This window comes from Gossypium hirsutum, chromosome A03 (assembly GCF_007990345.1).
Source record: "Gossypium hirsutum isolate 1008001.06 chromosome A03, Gossypium_hirsutum_v2.1, whole genome shotgun sequence".
NCBI classification, from domain to species: domain Eukaryota; kingdom Viridiplantae; phylum Streptophyta; class Magnoliopsida; order Malvales; family Malvaceae; genus Gossypium; species Gossypium hirsutum.
This window is the reverse complement of record NC_053426.1, coordinates 101,102,625-101,115,745: the sequence shown is the minus strand read 5'-3', so window position 1 is coordinate 101,115,745 and position 13,121 is coordinate 101,102,625. Positions and strand designations below refer to the sequence as shown.

General features: G+C 32.7%; 1 pseudogene; it reads left to right on the top strand.

Annotated features, from left to right (window-relative positions):
• The first annotated feature begins 8,552 nt into the window (after positions 1-8,552).
• The window catches only part of LOC107887730 (mitochondrial outer membrane protein porin of 34 kDa-like), a 30,096-nt pseudogene continuing 25,527 nt past the window's right edge, over positions 8,553-13,121 (top strand).

Here is a 13,121-nt window from a genome sequence, read left to right as displayed (position 1 = left end):
ATTATTGTTATCTTTTATTTTTTAGTAATTACAATTAATTAATTTAATACCAGTGGACGAATTTGTTAAATAAAAAAAAAACTTGAGTCTGAAATTGTATTGTTAAGATGTAATTTGTTGACGGGATCCAAATCCCAACTATTTGGTTAATAATGAAATAAGAAAATGACATGAGAGTTGAGTCTTGTACGCTCGTTTGAATGATGATACATTTGTTTCTTAATGAAAGTCGAACAACAAATTTAATAAACTGTAACGCATGAAATTTTCATAAATGAAAAGGGAAGCGGAATGAGAAGCAATACATGGAAAACATTTATTAAGACCAGCGAAGAAATCCGAAACAACACTGCAATATTAAATATTATTCTGTTAAAGGACCCAAAACTGCAACAACCAAAGCAAGGAATACCCCCATCACTGCAGTTGGAGCCAAGATGTTGGCCATATTAGTGGCCGCCGGTCCCGGAGACATGGCCATTCCAGGTGTGTGGTCGTGCCCCTCGTGAGCGGAAACAACCATGATGAGTAATGCAGCAAAGATGGCTGTTGTAACCGCAGATGCCATATTTTCAATTCCAACAATGTTTTAGCGGATGGATGGATTTAAATAGGTGACTGCTTCTGGGGTTGAATTCAATAGAAGACTATGTTGGTAATGGCAGGAAGTTAGAATTGTACTATCTTTTGTACTTGGCTTTAAATTTGATGGTTCATCCAAGTTTAATCTCTTAAGTACGAGTTTTCTAAATTAATTTGAAAATGTCAGAATTTTTAACCAAGTACATATTCGCTGGCATTTGTACTACGCAAATGGGTGGGTGGCGACATTAATATGATAAACCAAAATAACATCATTTATGTAAAAGTCAAACCATTTTAATATTCCGCAATTGGATGAGTTTCAGATATTTATTTATTTATTTATTTTATCAAAATGTTACTTTCAATTTAATTTTGAGTTGTATTTATGCTTCGCATAAACAATTCAAATAGGTGGCAGCATAGAATTTCCACAAGCAACCTTATTATTGGTTGACACGTGTTAATTTAATAAATAATCAATGTAAAAAAATTAAAACATGTCGTGAAATGAATCGCAATTAATGAAAACCCTCTCCAAATGCTTCCGAAGACATGGCCAAAAAGAGGATAATCCTACTCAGTGAATAGAGTAATTAACATTAATTTATGAAATTATTATATACGTGCTATTAAAACAGTAATTACCGTCAAATCTATATAAAGAGAGAGCAATTACCATAATATTACTACCGTATATATTAAAGAACAATTATCATAATACTATTTACCATATATATATATAAAATATTTGGTATATTATGAGTAGAGTTTTTAAACTCTATAAATAAGATTAGGAGTTGACAAGTGTCTTACAAGGATATAGTAAAATATTAAAAAAATATATTTAAAAAAAAAGACATGTAACAATTTTTCAAGATTATTTCTAAAATAAAAAAAAAATTTAAACTGCTAGTATACCAAATACTAACCCATATATATTAAAGATAGTGAAAAAACAATTATCATAATACTATTACCTTGTAAAATAGAATAGAGTTGCCATAATATTATTACCATAATTTAGAAGAGCAATTAACATTATATGATAATAAAAGAGTAATTACCATAATATTATTATATATTAAAATTTTGGAGTAATAATATCAATAGCAGTAATTCTTCTTTTAAATTACTCCGAAATCTTAATATATACCGTGATAATATTTATATGATAAAAATACAGAATTAATTCAACTATTTCTCTTGGGGTATTTTACACATAATTTGAAAAACAAAAGCAAAAATTTGACTGTCTGTCTATGTGTTTATTAAAGCGAAGACGACTAAAGCAATTTATGGATCAAAACCAATTGCCACATTGAGGAGACCCAACCCGGTTCTTCAAATTCTGATAGGCAAGGTGATACGAGTCACAAAAGCCCAAATTCTTGAAGGCGAGGCCCAATAAGCAAATTCCCAGCCCAATCAAGAAATCCATCCATACTTAGTTGAAAATCAGGCCAAATTGTCAAAGTGGCCCAAGTTGTAAAGTTTTATTTTTATTTTTATTTATTTATTTATTTATTTACTTAGTTTAAATTTTTATGTCAATATTCAGTCCAAGAGTCCCAGATAAAATGACCTTTGACCGAATTTCCATATTAAAATAATTAGGAGTTTTTTTTTATTTTAGTTTTCTAATTAGATTAGGACTAGTTATAAGGCCTATTTAAAGGCATGACTGTCCACCTTGTTAAACACTTATCATTATTATTAAAATTTCAGATTTGTTGAGAGCAGAATTTTCTTTGAGTTTTCTCCAAGATTTCTCTCTTGAGTTTTCTTTAGAAGTTGTTTTAACAATCTTGTGATTGTGGGAGCCATCTTCAACCTTCTTCTTGCCATTGATATTCTTTGGAGGGGAGATTAGAGCCGTTTGAAGGGAGTTGTGAGATCTTTCGAGATTTCAAGGCTTCTTAGGACTTATCTTTTAATTTCTTACTGTCAATTTTTTCTTTATTTCTACTTGTGCTGAATCATTATCTAATCTATTTTCTGTTCTTATTGTGTTTTCAGTCTTTTTCTATCTTAAGGAATCAGCCCAAAAATCCCCAATTTCTAGGGTTTTTCCATACTCTTTTTGGGTGAAATTAGATTGTCGAAATTTGGGGAAAACTATCTTGGTGTTCAATTGGGCAGAATCACAATCTCCTTGAGGGTTTCAAGAACCCTAACACTTATTTCTATTCTCAATTTGATTCTTTGCTGATTTGGGGATTTTATTTCAGATCTGAAAATTCAAAAATCTAATCTTTTAATTTTCTGTTTCGTTTCAGATCTAATTGTTTAGGGTTTTCGTAGGAGTTTCTCGTGACTTGACAACTCGATCTTGGTCCGCGCGCAACCCCGTATCATTTGGTATCAGATTTTGGGTGTTCTTGGTTGATTTCTAAACTGATCTCTATTTTTTAAAGCATAAACGGCAGTTTTACCCAGAAAAATTGTTTAAAAAAAATTCATTTGAGTGGGTAAACATTGTCCGATTGATCTGAAATTTTACATACATATTTTTGGCACTGTGATTGAATATAAAAAAATTATTCCCGCAAAAAATCAGTCAAAAAAGTCAAAAAATCAAAAAATACGAAATTCAATAAAAATTTAAAAAAAGATTTAGCGGGTTGAATTTGGTGCCCAAAATTTCCAGATCAAAAATTCAATATATAAGGACACTCCAGATTTAATTTCTTGATTTTTGGAGATCGGGAACACCTCGAACGAAGTTGTCAAGTTACTCCGCAGTTTTTCGGGTTTTCTGTTTTCAGCAATTTTTATTGATTCTTAGCTGTAGGTTTTCATTTGTTTACCTTTATTCTTCCTTTACGTTATCTAACACCTTCTTGTTTCTTGTGTTAGTAGGATTTAAACGTGTGCACAACTTCTTCCTCGGTGCAACACGAATCAATTGGTGTCTCGTCAGTTTTTGGCATCCTAGTGCAAATTAGGATTCTTTGGTAGTTTGGTTCACACTCTCTAATTGGTTGATATAAACTCTGATAAAGAACTCACAAGATTGAATTCGACCTCATTGAGAATTTGAATTTTCTTTTTGAGTGATTAATGGTGAGGTTTGCTAACTTTTATTTTTGAGTGTTGAGTGTTTATTTTTTACAGGTTTTGAAGATGTCTAAAGGTGATAATAATGATGCACTTATGAAAGTCCAACAACAGTTAGATGGACATACTGCTGCAATCACACAAATAAATGCTACACTTCAAGCATTGAATACTACTTTGAATGAGGTACGAGTGAATCAAAAACATCAATATCGAGATCCAATTAAGGAAGATAGGGATAACCAACCCCAAAGGCGCGGCCCTCGACGTGTCACTAGAATGGATGATGATTTTCATGATCGTGGACAATCATCTTTGGCAAAACCAAGGAGCGAGCAGCAACGAGAACATCTCTTTCATACTCGCTGCCATGTACAAGGTAAGCTTTGTAGAGTTATTATTGATGGTGAAAGTTGCTCGAACATAGCCAGTACGACGATGGTGGAAAAGCTTTGCTTAACCACTACCAAGCATCCACAACCTTATCAACTACAAGGGCTTAGCAACGAAGGCCAATTTAGGGTCACTCAACAAGTGCGCATTGCCTTTTCTATCGGTAAGTATCAAGACGAAGTTGTGTGCGACGTAATGCCTATTCAAGCCTGCCATTTGTTGCTAGGAGAACCATGGCAACTGGATCGAAAAGTCACTCACGATGGTCGTACCAATAGGTATTCTTTCAAGCATCAAGGAAAGAAACTTACCTTAGTGCCGCTCACTCCGGAACAAGTCCATGAGGACCAAATCAAACTGAGAAATTCTGTTAAAACAAGTGAGGAAAAAGAAAAAGAGAATGAAAAAGAGCAAAAAGAGATTGAGAGTGAAAAGGAATGTGAAACAGAAAAGAAAATTGAAAAAGAAGTTGAAGAAAGAAGAGAAAATGAGTTAGAAAAAGAAACAAAAGAAAAAGACGAGGAAAGGCTAGTGAGGAATGTTTCCACTAACCAAGATATGAATTTTTCTTGTGTTGCTACTTTTCAGGTTCCCGAAAGATCGAAAGATAACTTTCAACTTCAATACCTCTCAAATGAAAGACGCTTTCATACGATCAACTTAAGCAAAGATGAAATCACACTACATGATCCCGAAGGTAAGCGAGGTAAGGAAATTTTAGAAACCGAGTCCAGTGCAGATTTGAAAATTATTGATAAAACTTTTGGTGACTTAGTTCTTAAAAGATCCCATCATTTTGATCTGATTAATTGTTACTCTTCGATTGTGGTTGATAAAGTCATTACGAAAAGAAGCGTGATTTGTTATTCTCTTGATTTACCTTGTGTAAAATCCTTGAATTTGTCCAAATCTGTTTTGGAGAATAAGGTAACGAAATTTGCCAAATTTGTTTTCAATTTATATTCTTGCCTTAAACAGTTTATGTGGTTGTACATGAAGTTTGAGTTCCATTTGACAAAGGTTAACTCAACAACGGAGATTCGACTACACTATGCCCCCGATGAACGAAGGTTTGTTTTAAATGAAAAAGGTAAAATCGACCCTTATTCTTTTGCTTATCGGGGTAAGATGCTTGAAACCTTTGAAACACTTTTGTACTCCTCGGATAGTGATAAAGATCGTGTTGATGAACACTTAGATCGAAACGTGCTTGACTGTCCTATTTTATTTATTGATGATCTATCTGTTTTGATGGTTGATAAAAAGATTCTTGTTTTTGATAATGCATGTGTGAGTGAATCTATAGACCATCGATTAATGCATGGTATGATTATGCAACTCTGTGAACCATGTGAATCTTTTCAAATACCTACTTGTGACGATTATGTTTACCATTTGATTTATTACTCGCAATTTATTCATGGTTTGTGGGAACAATGTGAGACGACTGAATGCCTTAAAACATGTCCATCTTTGTTTCAAATATTTGACGAGGCAGTGGTGAGTAAATTAGATTGTTTGCATGGTAATCTGAATCTGTCCATTCACATGCGTTATACCTGTTCTATTATGCTTATGATTGGACTACAAGCTTATTTCCGTTACTATTTACTATCTCATGGCTATTCTTTTCAGTGGACTCAATTGCCATTAGTCCCGTTCGATAGAGGAAAGTCGAGTTCATTTGATTTTTCAGATTCGAGGACGAATCTTTTTGAGGAAGGGGGGAATGATACGAGTCACAAAAGCCCAAATTCTTGAAGGCGAGGCCCAATAAGCAAATTCCCAGCCCAATCAAGAAATCCATCCATACTTAGTTGAAAATCAGGCCAAATTGTCAAAGTGGCCCAAGTTGTAAAGTTTTATTTTTATTTTTATTTATTTATTTATTTATTTACTTAGTTTAAATTTTTATGTCAATATTCAGTCCAAGAGTCCCAGATAAAATGACCTTTGACCGAATTTCCATATTAAAATAATTAGGAGTTTTTTTTTATTTTAGTTTTCTAATTAGATTAGGACTAGTTATAAGGCCTATTTAAAGGCATGACTGTCCACCTTGTTAAACACTTATCATTATTATTAAAATTTCAGATTTGTTGAGAGCAGAATTTTCTTTGAGTTTTCTCCAAGATTTCTCTCTTGAGTTTTCTTTAGAAGTTGTTTTAACAATCTTGTGATTGTGGGAGCCATCTTCAACCTTCTTCTTGCCATTGATATTCTTTGGAGGGGAGATTAGAGCCGTTTGAAGGGAGTTGTGAGATCTTTCGAGATTTCAAGGCTTCTTAGGACTTATCTTTTAATTTCTTACTGTCAATTTTTTCTTTATTTCTACTTGTGCTGAATCATTATCTAATCTATTTTCTGTTCTTATTGTGTTTTCAGTCTTTTTCTATCTTAAGGAATCAGCCCAAAAATCCCCAATTTCTAGGGTTTTTCCATACTCTTTTTGGGTGAAATTAGATTGTCGAAATTTGGGGAAAACTATCTTGGTGTTCAATTGGGCAGAATCACAATCTCCTTGAGGGTTTCAAGAACCCTAACACTTATTTCTATTCTCAATTTGATTCTTTGCTGATTTGGGGATTTTATTTCAGATCTGAAAATTCAAAAATCTAATCTTTTAATTTTCTGTTTCGTTTCAGATCTAATTGTTTAGGGTTTTCGTAGGAGTTTCTCGTGACTTGGCAACTCGATCTTGGTCCGCGCGCAACCCCGTATCACAAGGTAAGGTTTTTGGTAAACAACTTGCAAAGGTGCGATACAATGAAGAAAAGACCACTTCCAACACTAAGCATAAAGTGCATTTAAGGAGCATCATGGTGATAAACCCAACGGCAAAAAGTCTCGTTGAGATCATAAATGGCAAGTCAATTTTAATGAAGTTGATGAAGACATAATGTTGGGCGAGAATGGTAATGAACAATGAAATGAGGTTAAGAGAATATTGCTTTATAGTTGAAGCATAGTAGAAGTTTTACTGTTGAGTATCTCAGTTAAATTCTATTTATTTGTTTCAGTTAAACTTTAATTAGTTTAGATTATTTTATTATTTGACCTGTAAATTTAGCCTATAAATATGTTCTTTTACAACATTAGAAAAAATACCCATTAAAAAATTAGAACACTTTTGGAGAATTTTGTGTTTACATTTTGAGGGTTCTTTGTTTTTGGGTTTTAAGGTTTAGTTTTATCTCCATCTTTTGTATTCATCGTTCTTTTACCATTATAATAAAATTATCTTTACCCGTGGTTTTTTATCCTCTTTGGAGGGTTTTTTCCACATTAAATTTGTGTGTTCAATTTCTCAATTTCTTCTGCTATTTTTTACTTGTTTGCTGCTTAATCGGGTGTATCCCCAACAAGTAGTATCAAGGGCTAGTTCCAATTTCGTAGATAAGCCTGTTCAGAGATGGCAGGACAAGGTTTGACATTGAGAAGTTCAATGGTGTCACAAATTTCAATCTGTGGCAAGTTCGGATGATGACAATTCTAGTTCAGACAGGCCTAAAAAAGGTCGTTACTGGGAAAAGCCTGAGAATTTAGATAAGATAGAATGGGAAGAGCTTGATGAAAAGGCCCTGTCTGCAATCCAATTGTGCCTCGCAAATAGGGTATTGTAGGAGGTATTTATGGAGAAAACCTCATTCGCTTTGTGAAAAAGGTTAGAAACTCTTTATGCGACTAAGTCGCTGGCTAACCGTTTAGTGTTGAAATAATGTCTATTTACGTTTTGCATGAACGAATGTGAGCTTTTTAGAGATCACATTAGTCAATTTATTGCTCTTTTGAATGATTTAAAAAATGTTGAGGTTAAGATTGACGATGAAGTTCAAGCTATGCTAATATTGTGCTCTTTACCCTCTTCATACAAGTCTTTTAGGGAAACCCTGATTTATAGTAGAGATAAACTTTCATTCGATGATGTAAAGGGTCATTTGCTGAGTAAAGACAAACTAGACAATGAGTTTGGTTCGGATAGTAAGGCAGATAAACAATCTTCCGTTTTGGTAGCATCAAAGAAGCGAGACAAAATGTGTTGTTATTGTAGGAAGTTAGATCACGTCAAAGCAGATTGTTATAAATTGCGAAATAAAAGAGCTGCTAAGAGTAACGAGGAAGATGTAGCTAGTGCTAATTTTGCCAATGAAAGCGGTGATCGTTTCTTTTTAGTGTCAACGAGCGATAACTTTGAGCTTACATCCAAGTGGATTTTAGATTCAGGATGTTCTTTTCACATGTGTCCCAATAGAGAATGGTTCTCCACATACAGTTCGGTTGAAGGTGGAGTTGTGTGCATGGAAAACGATTCATCTAGTAAGGTAACCGGTATTGGTATTGTTAAAATTAGGATGCACGATGGGACGATTATGACACTCTTAGATGTCAAGTATGCAACTAATTTATGAAAGAATCTCATCTCCTTAAGTATTTCAGACTTGAAAGGTTGTAGAATCAACATTGAGTCGAACAACATTAAGGTGTCTCGTGGGGCTCTCATTTTGTTAAAAGGTAAAATGATTGGTAGTTTTCATATTCTAGAAGGTTCTATAGTGACTGGTGAAATTAGACGTCCTTCATCCATTTCAGAGTTGAAGACAACTCGTTTGAAGCGGAGGCAGCTTGGTCATAGGAGGGAAAAATGTATGACTGTTTCATTGAAGAGAGGTTCTCAGGTTTTGAAAAGTTGGGCACTATGTTCGTGAAAATCAGACTCGGGTTAGTTTTGATTTGGTAGTGCATAAGTCGAAGGCTAGAAGTTTTCCAACTTCTAAGCACAAATTTGACTCAGTTAATTCCTTACATAGTTCAAGATAGGCCCGTGGCAGGCTTTGGCAAAGATAACATTGTGGAAATACGAGTCAACGTGGAGATTTGTTGAGTATGTTTCATACTTCAGTCAAAATTGAGAGATAATCTCCCAGTTAAACTTTGTTTATTTGTTTCAGTCGAACTCTAATTAGTCTAGATTATTTTTATTATTTGACCTACGAATTTAGTCTATTAAAATATTAGAACTCATAACAATTTTGGAGAATTTCGTGTTTACGTTTTGAGGGTATTTTATTTTCGGGTTTCAGGGTTTAGTTTTTATTTCCATTTTTTGTACTCTTCGTTCTTTTGCCATTATAGTAAAATTATCTTTGCCCGTGGTTTTTTATCATTTTTGGAGGGGTTTTTCATGTTAAATTTGTGTGTTCAATTTCTCAATTTTTTCAGCTATTTTTTACTTGTTCGTTGCTTAATTGGGTCGATCCCCAACAATTACATTGGCAAGCTTTCAAACAAATGGGCTTAAATGAAAATGCGTTGAAAAAGGCAAGGTCGATTTTTAGTTTCACTAATCAACCTATTAATTGTTAAGTTTGGTGACTCTTGAGAGCTTAGACTTAAGATCAAACACAAGATCGTAAAAAACAAAGACAATTAAGAAGGCAAAACCCTTGCAACGTTTCTTTATAGTGACATTAAAATGATGACTTATATTTCCCAATCTTGCCAAAATGAGAAAAACACAATTTAAACAACTTGTTAAAAGAAAACATTGATATGTTTTCCTGGTCAGTTGCTGATACACCAAGCATTAACCCTACGATGATAGTCCATACCTTAAATTTAGATCCAAATGTCAAGCTTGTCAAATAGAAGAAGAGAAGATTTGCCCCAATTACGGTTTAGGTTATAAGAATAGAAGTTACAAGCTTGTAGTTGTTGATTTTATCAAAGAATTAGTATACTTTGATTGGATCCCCAATGTTGTCATGGTGAAGAAGCTAAATGGTAAATAAAGAATGTATGGACTTCATCAATTAGAATAAAGCATGCCCTAAGGATAGTTTTCCTTAACCTTTTATTAATAGGCTAGTCAATACATCATTTGATCACAAATACATGAGTTTTATGGATGCTTTCTTTGGCTAAAATTAGACTACAATGGTGCCAAAGGATTAAGAAAATATTTATTTCATCATGGAGGATAGGCTATTCCATTATAAAGTGATACTCTTTAAGTTATTAGTGATCCTCGAGAAGTACTTTGGTGCTTAGGAAATAAAATATGAGGTTTCATGATTTCTAGTAAAGATATTGAGGCAAACACAAAAAATCAAGCCATCTTTGAAATGAGTCCACCAAAGATAGGCAAAGAAATTCAATGCCTAATAGAATGGATAACAACTCTAAACAAGTTCGTGTTTAAGATGGCTAAAAGATGTTCGTCGTTTTTTAAAGCTCTCAAAACCCCCTTCTAATGGAATGAGGCATGTCAAATATCTTTTTAAGTAGTTAAAAGCCTACTTGAGTTCCATCTTCTTGTTAGTTTCTCCTTCGTTTAGTGATGGACTCCAACTCCAGTTCACAACATCTGATGAGATGATCATCACTGTGTTAGTCAAAGTAGAGGGAGCTTGCCAGTTCCCAGTGTATTGTGTAAGTAAAGTTCTTCAAAATGATAGATTAAATTACACCAAGTTGAAGAAGATTGCCTTTACAATGGTGGTAGCAGTGTGGAAGCTACGTTAGTATTTCAAAGAGCACTCAATCATAGTCTTATCTAATTAGTCGTTAAAGAAGATATTTTAAAACGATCCGATTTCTATCAATATATTAAAATTTGATTTCAAACTGAAGAAATTGAGTTGAACTAGTAAATAATTAAAATAGAATAATTATGGGTTATGTATGAATCGGGAGGTAGAATAATAAAGTCTTATTGAATTAAATCGGTTAATAAAAATAGTACAGAGGCTAAGTTGTGTAATGACCAAAATGAAGAAAAAATTGAATTAGAACTTAGTATGTCCTTAAGTGGTAATTAAACTAAGGACTAACTAGTAATTAGTCTATTCATTAATAAGTGTTTGTGGCTTGGGGTGATCAAAGCCATTAATCTCCACTATTTGTTAAATATTGGGTTTAATAGCCATTGATAATTTATTAATAATTTTAGTTAAATTAAATTATATGATAAGAGAACATAGTGGGAGAAAGAAATAATAAAAAGAATAATTTTATAACATCATCTTCTCATTCTTCTTCTTACGCCCAAGCTTGGAAGAAACACGTTTCTCCTTCTCTCCATTTTCGTATCTAGTAGCAAAAAATATGTAAGCTTTCTTCTAAATTGTTAGTTAAAATCTTGATGATTAATGATAGATACTAGTAGCCCAAATGATTAATTAGAGAATTCATGAGCTTGATTTGAGTTTCCATGGATGGGAACTTAAAAAAATTTGAATGGTTAGAATTGAGTCATGCATGTTAAAAAAATAGCAAGTTTACGTTAGCTCAACGGAAAAAAACAAAAATGCCAATAGTGGGGTGAATTGGCCTTTAAAAATTTTAGTGAAAACAAAGACAAAAAATGAAACAATGAACATAAAGAATTTAGAGTGGTTCGGCCCCAATTGCCTACTCCACTACCTTAGCTTTCCATCACTAAGGATTTTTCCAAATTCACTAATTTGTTCAACCTTTGAAGACAAGGTTTAACCTTATAACTCCTTAATATTTCTACCCCAAATCTTAAGTTACAAACCCTCTCAAAGAGATACAAATAAGCAAACAAAGAAACAATCCTTACAAGATTAAGTTGTTTGCAAAATGAAGCTCAAATACAACAAAATACACTTGAGAAAGAGAATAGAGATAAAACTCACAAGAGTATGTAAGAAGAATGTGAAAGAATTAAGCTTCAAGGTTGTTTGATTGATGATTTTTGCTTGAAAGTGCTTTTCTTAATGTTGCAAGTCTTTGGAGGATGGTATTTATACCCTCAAATAGATTTCCAATCGTTAAGGTTGTTGGTGTAGTGAATATAGTCGTTGGGGATGTAAAACCAGAACATTTATTTCACTTGTAACTACGAGTATCGATAACAAATAAAAGAGTATCAATAATTTTTGTAATAAATGTTGATTCAGTGATCGTTGGGATTTATTAATCGATACCAAAAAATTATTTTATCGTTACTTTTTGAAATAAGTATCGATACCAGATCGATACTTTGTAGGGTTTATAAGAAACAGAATGCTATTTTGGTATCATTTTTAAGAAAGGTATCGGTTATTTTCAGAAAATATCGATATTGAAAAAATGGTATCGATAATTTTTAGGGTTTCTGATAACAAAATGCATGTTTGGTCTCGATTTTTCTAAGCGTATCAATAATTCCAAAAATATTGATACTTGGCCAAATGGTGTCAATACTTTTTGGTCTGGAGCAATTCTAACTTGTTTGAAAATCATTTTGATGTGTTAAAATGATTTTAACTTGATTGAAATCATTTGGCTTGGTTAAAATCATTTTCACTGATTTTAAAAGTATTTCAAATTTTTCTAAGAGTTTAATGTAAATATTCAAAGTTTTATTTCTTAAACTTCAAATTTAAAAATCATTTTGTCAATTTTAAATTATATTTAAAAACACTTCAATTTGTTATATCAAAATCTTTTATCAAATAAAGCTTAGTTTAACAATCTCCCCCTTTTTGATATAACAAAACATTTGGTAAATTTGTTTTTGAATAATTACTCCCATTAATAAAAGACATTTTAAATTTGAGGCCAAAATAAAATTTGTCAGTCAAGTTGACATTCATTTTTACTTTAAGGAAAATTGGACACAAAAATTTGCATTTAGTTATCATCAAGAAATAATCAAACAATAATCAATCAATTTACCTTTTCTTTTTCCCCTTTTTGTTATATCAAACATCAAATAAAGCTCAAGGAAAAAAAAAGTCAGTTCATCACAAGAGAGAGATAAAATTGAATGAGCAATTAACTAAAAAAAATTGTATCTCAAAATACAAAGAAAGCAATAAAGTGCAATAAAAACAAAGGCACATGCATAAATATAGAAATGAAGGTGCAAATGTTATGAAAATGAAATGTATGTCCTAGAGCTACTCTAATCATCATGAGGAGGGAGAAAGTAGGCGCCGAAGGAAAACGTGCAAGGAGAGACGCCATTTGAGACTCTAAAGTAGATAACATAGAGTTAATGTCTTCCCTATGAGATCGAACCTCTTCATGACCTCTAAACACTTCCTTCATTCCCTTCTGTTGCCTCAAACCTTTTCTTC